Source organism: Hyperolius riggenbachi, chromosome 10 (assembly GCF_040937935.1).
Source record: "Hyperolius riggenbachi isolate aHypRig1 chromosome 10, aHypRig1.pri, whole genome shotgun sequence".
NCBI lineage: Eukaryota > Metazoa > Chordata > Amphibia > Anura > Hyperoliidae > Hyperolius > Hyperolius riggenbachi.
This window is the reverse complement of record NC_090655.1, coordinates 198941434-198953845: the sequence shown is the minus strand read 5'-3', so window position 1 is coordinate 198953845 and position 12412 is coordinate 198941434. Positions and strand designations below refer to the sequence as shown.

The 12412-nt window shown below is 45.2% G+C and overlaps 1 protein-coding gene across 1 annotated transcript in view; it reads right to left on the bottom strand.

Annotated features, from left to right (window-relative positions):
- CENPQ (centromere protein Q) overlaps positions 1 to 4067 on the bottom strand; it is a 52879-nt gene extending 48812 nt beyond the window's left edge. The window contains exon 1 of the mRNA XM_068255601.1: positions 3982 to 4067. The gene's annotated coding sequence lies outside the window, so the exon portion shown is untranslated. The remainder of the gene's footprint in view (positions 1 to 3981) is intronic.
- Positions 4068 to 12412: the final 8345 nt, after the last annotated feature.

Sequence of the window (12412 nt, the reverse complement as noted above, 5' to 3'; positions counted from 1 at the left end):
ATTTCCAATATGTAAGACTTTTTTTTTTAAATAATTAGAGTCTAAAATATTTTATATGATATATATTATACAGTGAAAGCATTCCTTAATGATTAGGCATCTAGAAGATTTATATATAAAAAAAAAAATTGTGGTAGGCCCATAGGAGCATGGGAGGGGGTCCAATAGACAGTCAGGAAATGCTATGGGGGAACTGCTCGATAACCTGGTGGTAGGCCAGCCCACCCAGCACAGAAGCCAGGTAACTCTGCCTAGTTACGTTTAAGTGATATTACCTATTTGATACATAGCTTACGCTGACCATACGCTGACCATACGCTGACCATACCGCCTTCGGGGTCCGCTGTCCCAGGCTGCATGAGGTCCCAGGAAACGTCCCGCTTTTAGCTGCAAGACGTCCCGGCCTCGGGACTCTGGCCACCGTACTGAATGAACTGGCCGCAGCGTCTGATAGATGCTGAGCCAGTTCATAGCCCGCAGCCCCGCTCCAGCCTCCTTAGTCTTCCTCTTCCGGCAGAGCAGGGCTACGGAAGATGGCTGCCGAAGCCCTGTAGTGGAGACTATTTGTGTCTCCAGTACAGGGCTTCGGGCGCCATCTTCCCGTAGCCCTGCTCTGCCTGTCAGCCCTGGAGACTGCATGAGGATCGCCCGGGGAGCTGTGCGCCAGAGGAGTTTTCTGTCTGGTGAGTAAATTAACAAACAGGTGAGTAAATTCTTTTTTTTCCCCAGGTGTTGTCCACAATGCGTTTATTTTGTGCTGACATGTTGCCCCGCAATGCGTTTCTTTTGTGCTGAAATGTTGCCCGCAATGCACTTATTTTGTGCCGACATGTTGCCCACACTGCGTTTATTTTCTGGTGTCTGGGGTAGCTGTTGCTGCATTTATTTTTTAATGGTCATAGTTGGCTATGTTTGCTGCTTTGAGGTTACGGTATACTATTAACCATTTAATGACAAACATATGTATTAAAACGTCATGCTTTCGCCTATTAACGGCAACATGACGTTCTTATACGTCGCGCATTCCCGCCGCCGCTCCGCATGTGTCCACGCCCCTACCGCCGCCGTTTCTGTCGGGTTCCCATGCTGGGTGATTGGGGAAGAGGACCGAGCGGTCCTCTACCCAATCGCACTGCCTGGAGTGAATGACGCGACCGCGAACAGCGGCCGCATCCATTCACAAAACAGGAAACTGTCACAGTTGTTAAAGAGACACTGAAGCGAGACTAAATCTCGCTTCAGCTCTCATATATAGCAGGGGCACGTGTGCCCCTGCTAAAACGCCGCTATCCCGCGGCTTAACGGGGGTCCCTTTACCCCCAACCCACCCCCCGCAAACCTTGGTCGCTTTTCCCCTCTTCCTGGAGGCAGGGCTAACGGCTGCAGCCCTGCCTCCCAGCGCGTCTATCAGACGCGCATCGCTGCCTCTCCCCCGCCCCTCTCAGTGAAGGAAGACTGAGAGGGGCGGGGGAGAGGCGGAGATACGCGTCTGACAGACGCGCGTGGGGCAGGGCTGCGGCGGTTAGCCCTGCCCCAATGCGGAAGCGCTCCCCGCATTACGGAGGGGATTTGGGGGGACAGGGACCCCCGTTAAGCCGCGGGATAGCGGCGTTTTAGCAGGGGCACACATGCCCCTGCTAGCTATGAGGTCTGAAGCGAGATCTATTCTCGCTTCAGACTCTCTTTAAAATGTAAAAAAAAAAAAAAAAAAAAAGTGATCACTTCCTAATGGAAGAGTGTTCACAAGCGCCATCTTGTGGCCAAAAAGTATATTGCACATACAGGCAAATACATAATATCCACACAATATTAATAAAAATAAATTACATTTCCACCCCCCAAAAAAAACACTTGTAAAAGAAAATCAGCTATAAATAAATAAATAAATAGTTGCCTTAGGGACTTTTAATCTATATTTTATGAGGGAAAATTAATTTTACTTTATTACATAGGGGCTTGTAATTATGGCCAGAACAAAAAAAAAACAAAAATAACACCTATATTTCAAAATAATATATTGTCGCCATACATTGTGATAGGGACATAATTTAAATGGTTTAAAAATCAGGACAACTGGGCAAATACAATGTGTTGGTTTTAACCACAGGAGAATGTTTAATTTTAAAACTATAATGGCTGAAAACTGAGAAATAACGATTTTTTTCCCCATTCTTTTTGTATTTTTCCCATTAAAATGCATTTAGAATAAAAAAAAATTCGTAGCAAAATGTACTACCCACAGAAAGCCTAATTGGTGGCAAAAAAACAAGGTATAGATCATTTCCTTGTGATAAATAGTAATATAGTTATTAGGGAATAAAAGGGAGGAGCACTGACAGGTGAAAATTGCTCTGGTCCATTAGGGTAAAAACCCTTGGGGGTGAACTGGTTAAATAGCATCACACAGTTTCTGCACACCCATGATGCGAAACCTCGTTTGACCACATCATGGCGTAAACACTGCTTTCTTATGCCTCGCTGTTACATCATTATGTTAGCTCCGCCCATACAATGTCATGACCACGCCCATTTTTCAGTACAACGCGCTGCGTGTTCCGCAGTCCCCATTTTTCAGCCCTATCTGTCCCAGGTTGAACCGACAAAAATCTGGTCACTCTAACAGCTTCCGCTATTGCATGGGTGAACTAATACATGCGTACATTCCACCTTCCAATGCGGAATTGTATACGTATAGAAGGGCAATAATATTTCTGCGCATGCATAATGATCCGTATCGACGCAGTTACCACATGCGTAGTTGACTTCGCAATACATACGTCAACTACGTGTAGCAGGCGACACGGAAAAACATACGCGATAAACTATGTATTTAACACGAAAATGACGGGCATTAGGCAAAAATGAACGCAAAAATATTCGATCAAAAATTCACCTGTCGAAAATAAAATTAGTGCTTTTTTTTAGCAAAAATAATATTTGCATTTTCGCTCATCACTGCTGTTAAAGAGAATCTGTATTGTTAAAATCGCACAAAAGTAAACATACCAGTGCGTTGGGGGACATCTCCTATTACCCTCTGTCACAATTTCGCTGCTCCTTGCCGCATTAAAAGTGGTTAAAAAACAGTTTTAAAAAGTTTGTTTATAAACAAAGAAAATAGCCACAAAAACAGGAAGTAGGTTGATGTACAGTATGTCCACACATAGAAAATACATTCATACACAAGCAGGCTGTATACACCCTTCCTTTTGAATCTCAAGAGATCATTTGTGTGTTTATTTCCCCCTGCAGCTATCTTCCACTGAAGTGTCAGGCTGTTTCTTCCTGCAGAGTGCAGACAGCTCTGCCTGTATGTAATTCCTCAGTATGTGAAAGCCCAGCCAGCTCAGAGGAGGTTTTATCCAGCTTGTAAAAGATAAGAGAGAAGAGAGAAGCTCCCCTAATATAAATAATACACAGGCAGTGTGCAGAGAGGGGCCTGGAGGGGGAAGATGCATCACAGAACCACAACACTGAAGAACTTGGCAGCCTTCCAGACACAGGCTGACAAGTCTGACAAGAGAGAGACAAGTTGATTTATTACAGAGATGGTGATAGTAGAACGTGCTGCAGTTAGCCAGAACACATTAGAATAGCTTTTGGAACTTGTAGGATGATAAAAAACAGGATGCAATTTTTGTTACGGAGTCTCTTTAAGTTCATGTAACTTTAGCTTCACCCATGGCCACACCCACATTCTGGTGTGTGGCCACACCCATTTTCCACATGGAGTGGTGCCCTGGATCTCATCCCATTTATGGATTGCAATAGTTGACTTTAATGCAATGAAACATATGTGCCAAGCAATCCAGCAAATAAAAGCACAGCTGGGAAGAAATAGAGGGCTACATGTAGTTAACATGCCAAGCCACGTAATAGAATTAAGGCTATGCACAGAACTGCCATAATGGGGGCATGCAGTGAGACGTACTCACTCAAATCTGCATTCATTATTCAAAGGATAAAAAGTCATCTACAAACCTTCAGCTTACAGCACTGCCACTAAACCATGCACTCTCTACAATTCCTGCGACTTCTACGCCCTGATTGGACCATTTATTTACACAGTTCCCGCACTGTCTTCTGGGTATTGTAGTAAAGTCCTAAGACTTTCACCACGGAGCGGTGAGCTGAGGAACTGCATTTCCCAGAAGCTTTTGTGTGCTCGCTGTATACCCGAACAAGGCTGATGTACACAGTGGCGGGAGCGCTTGTATAGGGTCAAACAAACACTTGAATGTAACTGTACTTACTAGTGTATGTGTTTGCCTATAATAGCGGGATCCTGAGTAAGCTTAGAAGAAGTAACTGACCATTGTTTTTCATTATGATGTATATTTGTATACCTATTCTATTTATTTACACTTCCTTGTATGTGTAAAAATCTAGACAGTAGCAACGTTTTATTTTTTGTTATTTTATTTTGTAGAATAAAAAATGAACACATGAAGATATTTTATTCTAGAAAAGAAACGTAAAGAGTCTGCCGTTTAGGAAGTTATTAGTTGTAGTAATGGCTCGTGACCAAGAGATGTCACTGTTTCATTATGTATGATTTTTATTTTTATTTATGATTTATTTTCCTGTAGGTTGCAGGCAAGTACATTTTGTCATATTTTGAACGAATCCTTGTGATAAGTCACACCATCATCAGTGCAGAGTAGAGTTTAGTGCATGATGCATCAGCTTAAAGGGACTCGGAGATGAAAAATTAAAAAGATGTTATACATACCTGGGGCTTCCTCCAGCCGCATCCGCTCTGATCCCTCCCACGCCGCCGTCCTCTGCTGCTCGCAGCTTCGAGAACCGGGTCCCATCACTGACGTCAGTTGCGGCCAGCTACGTAGGAGAAGTGCGCCCTTTACGTATCTCTCCAGCGGCTGCTGTAGAGATACGCAAACAGCGCAGGCACTTCTCATGTTAAAATGGCTCCAACTGATGGAAGTGGGGGGCCCGGTTCCCGAAGTTGCGGGCAGCGGAGGACGGCGGCATGGGAGCGATTTGAGCGGATGGGACTGGAGGAAGCACCAGGTATGTATTAAATCTTTTTAATTTTTCAGCTCTGGTACACTTTAATCTGGGGTCTAGTCCTGGGAAAAGAGGTGAGTGGACTCACCTGGAAAAAAATGGGCGGGGGCAAGCATAATGTGGGCGTGGTCATGGGTGGGGCCAAATATACATGACCTTAGCAGTGATGTAAAAGGTCTGCCGGGGAAGTTTGAGCTCTGCCGTAGTGTATCCCCCAAAAATAGATGGATTCTGACAGCATTTCACCAAAAAGACATATAATCTGTAGAAGTTCCTCCAAAATACAGATAATATGGCAGTGGCTCCCCCAAAATAGACAATGTGGCAGCAGCAGTTCCCCCAACATACACATAATTTGCAGGCAGTTCCCCAAAATACGCCAAACCTGGCAGCGGATCACCCAAAATACATGTAACACCCAAAATACATATAATCTGGTAGCAGTGGTCCCCCAAACATACACATAATCTGGCAGCTGTTCCCCAAAATACACGTAATCTGGCAGCAGCCGTTCCCCTAACATACACATAATCTGGCAGCTGTTCCTCAAAATACATAACAGCGGTTCCACCAAAATGCAGATGATCTGACAGCAGTTCCCCCAAAATAGGTACCACCAGCATAGGTAGCCAGGTCTACAGGTGTCCCCAGTATAAGTAGCCATGAGTATAGTAGTCCCCAGTATATGAAAAGGGCGGAGCCCTGGACACTCACGCTGAATACTTCAACAGAGAGGACGGATGTTACCAGCGCTATGGCGGGAAACCTGGATGGCGTCCTTGCCAGTCAGCTGGATATGTGAGATGTGCTTTTGATCTTATCATATTTGGTACGCATATATTTTTTATGGGGCTTGAGCCATATTACAAAGAAGTTTTTACTCTATGAGAGGTGGATGTCTTACAGTGGTGTGAAAAACTATTTGCCCCCTTCCTGATTTCTTATTCTTTTGCATGTTTGTCACACTTAAATGTTTCTGCTCATCAAAAACCGTTAACTATTAGTCAAAGATAACATAATTGAACACAAAATGCAGTTTTAAATGATGGTTTTTATTATTTAGTGAGAAAAAAAACTCCAAATCTACATGGCCCTGTGTGAAAAAGTGATTGCCCCCCTTGTTAAAAAATAACTTAACTGTGGTTTATCAAACCTGAGTTCAATTTATGTAGTCACCCCCAGGCCTGATTACTGCCACACCTGTTTCAATCAATAAATCACTTAAATAGGAGCTATCTGACACAGAGAAGTAGACCAAAAGCACCTCAAAAGCTAGACATCATGCCAAGATCCAAAGAAATTCAGGAACAAATGAGAACAAAGTACTGTAATTGAGATCTATCAGTCTGGTAAAGGTTACAAAGCCATTTCTAAAGCTTTGGGACTCCAGCGAACCACAGTGAGAGCCATTATCCACAAATGGCAAAAACATGGAACAGTGATGAACCTTCCCAGGAGTGGCTGGCCGACCAAAATTACCCCAAGAGCACAGAGAAAACTCATCCGAGAGGCCACAAAAGACCCCAGGACAACATCTAAAGAACTGCAGGCCTCACTTGCCTCAATTAAGGTCATTGTTCACGACTCCACCATAAGAAAGAGACTGGGCAAAAACGGTCTGCATGGCAGATATCCAAGGCGCAAACCACTTTTAAGCAAAAAGAACATTAAGGCTTGTCTCAATTTTGCTAAAAAAACATCTCAATGATTGGCAAGACTTTGGGGAAAATACCTTGTAGACCGACGAGACAAAAGTTTAACTTTTTGGAAGGTGCGTGTCCCGTTACATCTGGCGTAGAAGTAACACAGCATTTCAGCAAAAGAACATCATACCAACAGTAAAATATGGTGGTGGTAGTGTGATGGTCTGGGGTTGTTTTGTTGCTTCAGGACCTGGAAGGCTTGCTGTGATAGATGGAACCATGAATTCTACTGTCTACCAAAAAATCCTGAAGGAGAATGTCCGGCCATCTGTTCGTCAACTCAAGTTGGCCAAAATTCCTCCAGAGCGCTGTAAAAGACTCGTTGCAAGTTATCGCAAACGCTTGATTGCAGTTATTGCTGCTAAGGGTGGCCCAACCAGTTATTAGGTTCAGGGGGCAATTTCTTTTTCACACAGGGCCATGTAGGTTTTGAGTTATTTTTCTCACTAAATAATAAAAACCATCATTTAAAACTGCATTTTGTGTTCAATTATCTTATCTTTGACTAATAGTTAACGGTTTTTGATGAGCAGAAACATTTAAGTGTGACAAACATGCAAAAGAATAAGAAATCAGGAAGGGGGCAAATAGTTTTTCACACCACTGTAGGTCTGTGAACGGATGAGTACATAGGAAGGAATACCAGGAGCGCTGCTGTGACTACTTCAACTGACCCGAGGAGAACTGTTAGTTCCTGCTCATTGGCAGTTAGCTGCACACTGGATAAGCTGTTAGCACGGGTGGTGAACGCTGTATCAACTTGGATTTTAACAGTCCCCAGTATATGTAGCCAGAGGTATAGTTGCCCAGTATATGTAGCCAGGGGTATATGTGCCCAGTATATGTAGCCCCTGAAATAATCAAGTGGACGTCGTCCACCCGCGTCCATGCCCCACTCGACCCCTGACTTTAATCCGTAATAACTTTTCAAATTTCTAAAAAAAAAAATCAAAGGAATCATTATTTTTGTAATATTTAAGTTTTTACCTCAAATTAGTTAGTGAATCAGTTAGGCCTGGTTCATATTGGCCTAAAAATTGGATGGTTAAGCAAACCGGAGCGGGTGAGAACAGGTGCAAACTAATCTAATTTAACCAATGGATCCGTTCACATTGGTCTGTTTAACCACCCTGGCGTTCTGATTAAATCGCCAGGGTGGCTGCGGGAGGGTTTTTTTTAAATAAAAAAAAAACTATTTCATGCAGCCAACTGAAAGTTGGCTGCATGAAAGCCCACTAGAGGGCGCTCCGGAGGCGATCTTCCGATCGCCTCCGGCGCCCAGAATAAACAAGGAAGGCCGCAATGAGCGGCCTTCCTTGTTTTGCTTATATCGTCGCCATAGCGACGAGCGGAGTGACGTCATCGACGTCAGCCGACGTCCTGACGTCAGCCGCCTCCGATCCAGCCCTTAGCGCTGGCCGGAACTTTTTGTTCCGGCTGCGCAGGGCTCAGGCGGCTAGGGGGGCCCTCTTTCGCCGCTGCTCGCGGCGAATCGCCGCAGAGCGGCGGCGATCAGGCAGCACACGCGGCTGGCAAAGTGCCGGCTGCGTGTGCTGCACTTTATTTGATAAAAATCGGCCCAGCAGGGCCTGAGCGGCAGCCTCCGGCGGTGATGGACGAGCTGAGCTCGTCCAGACCGCTCAGGAGGTTAAACGGATCCGTTTTGGTCCATTCTGCTGCAAGTTTGGGTCTGCAGCAATTTTTCCAGATTGGCATATGCGCTGCATTGGCCTAGTACCAATGGAACGGAGGGTCACAGATGGCAAACTCATGTTAAAGAGAACCCGAGGTGGGTTCTAAGAATCCTATTAGCACACAGAGGCTGGGTCTGCATATAATGTCCAGCCTCTGTTGGTATACTGTCTCCCACCAGGCCCCCCCCCCTGCGCTTTGCTGGCCCCCATAAATCAAACATTGCTAGCCGGATGTTTACCTCTGCACTTGTCACTCTCGCTGCTCCCCCGGCTCCTCTATGTCACCGCTCCCCGCCTGCATCCCTTCCCTCCCTGCTGATTGGAGGGAAGACACAGGCAGGGAAGCGGCAAGAGTAACAAGTGCAGAGGTAAACAGCCTGCTATAGACAGCTATAGCACGGCGTTTGATTTATGGGGGCCAGCAGAGCGCAGGGGGGCCCTGGGGGGACACAGTATAGCAACAGAGGCTGGGCATTATATGCAGACCCAGCCTCTGTGTGCTAATAGGATTCTTAGAACCCACCTCGGGTTCTCTTTAAAGGGGTTCTGTGGGGGTGTGCTGAGGGTAAAAACAGACACTTACCTGTACCTTCTATCAGCCCCCTGTAGCAGTCATGTCCCACGCTGTCCTCCGATCTGCCGTTCCCCGTCGCCGGCACTGGGCAATTGTTCATCTAACACAGACGAATAATGATTGCTCCCGTTCACGTCATTGGAAGCTTACAGCGCAGTACGAAGGTTTCTTGTACTGCGCCTGCGCAGTACACTTCCAATGACGCGAGCAAATGCTAGCAGGCGCAGCCGCAGTTGAAAAGCTTGCCGCGCTAGACCGGAGCCAGCGGCGGATGGGAGGAGAATGGCGTGGGACATGACTGCTACAGGGGGCTAATAGAAGCAGGGGGCTGATAGATAGGTGTAGCTCAGGGGTGGTTGGAACATGCTGACATAGAGGAGGAGTTTGAATGGCAAGGCGTATCATGTTCCACTTGTAGGAAGATCATGGGACCCCCGAAATTTGATGACCACCATTGGTCAGTGTGGGTTTTGGAAATTGTAGGTTCATCTCTGGAGTAGATAGTGAGTGTGGGAGAGAGGACAATAGAGAGAAATCCCTGGAATTGGGTTCTCATTATCTAGTTTTATAGCTTTCAATATACCATACCATATTTTAGGTCATGTTTATGCAAAAATAGCACAACACAACCAAGCAGCTCAGCAGGGTGACCCAAAACCACTAGGAAAGTATTGGGGACTAAAAGAGACCGAAAAGCCCTCCTACTAAAAAAGCAACACTTAGTGTGGTTTGTCTTCTTAAAGAGTAACTGTCAGGCTGCAAAAGCTAATTTAAACCTCTATTCTCCTGTGTTAAACAGTTTAGATGGAAGCCAAAAAGGCAATACTGAAGTTAAAAATCTCTCTTACTTTTGATGTGTGCTGAACTGCAATGCTGTTAGACCCAAGCTCTCAAAAGGACGAAAGGCCGCATACCATACTGCAAAGCATTCTGGGGCTGCTTGGGTCCTCCCCTTGGCTGCTAGTGAGAAAGTACAGGCTCATGTTACAACAGCGTAGCACTGAAAATTCTCCGGGCAGAGTACACTGCAGGAGCCCGCTATTGTTCCTAGCCACATCTGCTAATCAATATTCACTGCACAGTAGTGTTATTCAGTACCAGCTTTTCTGTGAGTGGAATCATCAGGAAGCAGGCAGGACATGAGGACACATTTGGCTTCATAGGAGACAGACAAACATGGAACCTGCCATGAGCTGTCAGGAGCATCATTCTCTGCAAATACTACATAAAAATTCTGTGAAATCCAAACGTGGACAGTGAAATGCATATGTAATGTAAGTACAGCCAATCTTTAGCTACTGATATGTGTTTTTTTTCTCTGAGACCCTATACCTAACAGCTCCTCTTTAAAACAGACGTTTACCAAACACACAAAGGGAAATACTCACTCCCAAACAGTCCTCTGCTGCTTTATAAAGCCTGCAGGCTGCTTATAAGCCAATAAGAAGTGCACACACACGTTACACCTAGTCTGCAGTGATTAATCAAGCAGAAGCTGAGCAGGTCAGCCAATCGTTGGAGAGGGCTTCAGTTGCATATAGACAATGGCTATATGACCAGCAGGGGGCACCAGCGTGCAGGATATTCCCTCTCATCTGCCCCCCTCCTAACTAAACTGCATAAAAATCTACAATAAAATTAAAAACAATGGTGCACAAGCCAGCCTGGGGCCCCGGGAACTCTCACTGCCCGGGGCCCCAGAACCAGCATGTAACACCATATGTGAGCGCAGTCAAGCCATGGAGCTGCCACCCCCAAGAGCCTGTCCCCAACTGCTCTGAAACTTACCAAACACACAAAGGGAAATACTCACTCCCAAACAGTCCTCTGCTGCTTTAAAAAGCCTGCAGGCTGCTTATAAGCCAATAAAAAGTGCACACACACGTTACACCTATGCTACATACACACATCAGACCATAGTCTTTGGAAAATGAAAGATCACAGACCAATTTTACCCCCTTCCATGTAGTATGAGAGCCATACCTACACAGTCTATTCTATGGAGCTGAACTCCCCATCAGATAAAAATCTTTGCAAGATGCTGCACACACAGATGCTATACAGACACAAGAAGATCAGTATCTGCAAAAGATCTGTTCCTGCCAAAGATCTGTTCCTGCAAATTGCATTCATAGTCTATGAGATCTGCAGATCATCATACACACCTTGTTTAACTGACATTCATCTGCAGATCAGACAATCATCTGCAGATCTGAGAATCCATCCAGGTGGATCTGATCTGCAGATGATTGTATGTTAAACAAGGTGTGTATGAGGATCTGCAGATATCATAGACTATGAATGCATTTAGCAGGAATGGATCTTTTGCAGGAACGGATCTTTTGCAGATACTGATCTGTTGAATGTGTACAGCATATATGTGTGCAGCATCTTGCAAAGATTTCTATCTGATGGGGAGTTCAGCTCCCTAGAATAGACTGTGTAAATAGGGCTCTCATACTACATGGAAGGGGGTAAAATTGGTCTGTGATCTTTCATTTTCCAAAGACTATTGTCTGATGTGTGTATGAGCCTCTAGTCTGCAGTGATTAATCAAGCAGAAGCTGAGCAGGTCAGCCAATCGTTGGAGAGGGCTTCAGTAGCATATAGACAATGGCTATATGACCAGCAGGGGGCACCAGCGTGCAGGATATTCCCTCTCATTTGCCCCACTCCTAACTAAACTGCATGGGAATCTACAATAAAATTAAAAACAATGGTGCAAGGGTGGAAGCTCCAGGGCTTGACTGCCCTCACATATGGTGTTACATGCTGGTTCTGGGGCCCCGGGCAATGAGAGTTCCCGGGGCCCCAGGATGGCTTGTGCACCATTGCTTTTAATATTAAAACAGAAGTTATCTCATTATAAAAGTTTGGATGTTTGTTACTTAATCACGCAACAATGGATGAGCGGATTTGAATGAAATTTAGTACACACATAGTACATTACCTGGAATAAAATATAGGATAATTTTTATACCCATAACCAAAAAGTGGGCAGAGACAAATACAAATTTCACTTGGAATATGTAAACTGCAGCCATTCTTACTCTATTAATGGCAGGGTTCTCAAACAATTGGATTCTGGTTTAAGGGGATATATAAATTGCAGAGCAATCGAAGAGAAGGAAATAGAGAAAAGTGGCTGCTGCAACAAGAAGCTAAATGGATCTATCTACTTGATTCCCTGGCACTGACAGGCCTGAATCAACAATTGAACTTTGCCCCCTTCTTGTAACCTATGTCTGGTAATGGAGAGGTTCGTGCTTAAAGAGACTCTGAAGCGAGAATAAATCTCGCTTCAGAGCTCAAAGTTAGCAGGGGCATGTGTGCCCCTGCTAAACCGCCGCTATCGCGCCGCACAAAGGGGGTCCCTTCACCCCCAAACCCACCCCAGCACGACTTGGTCGTGC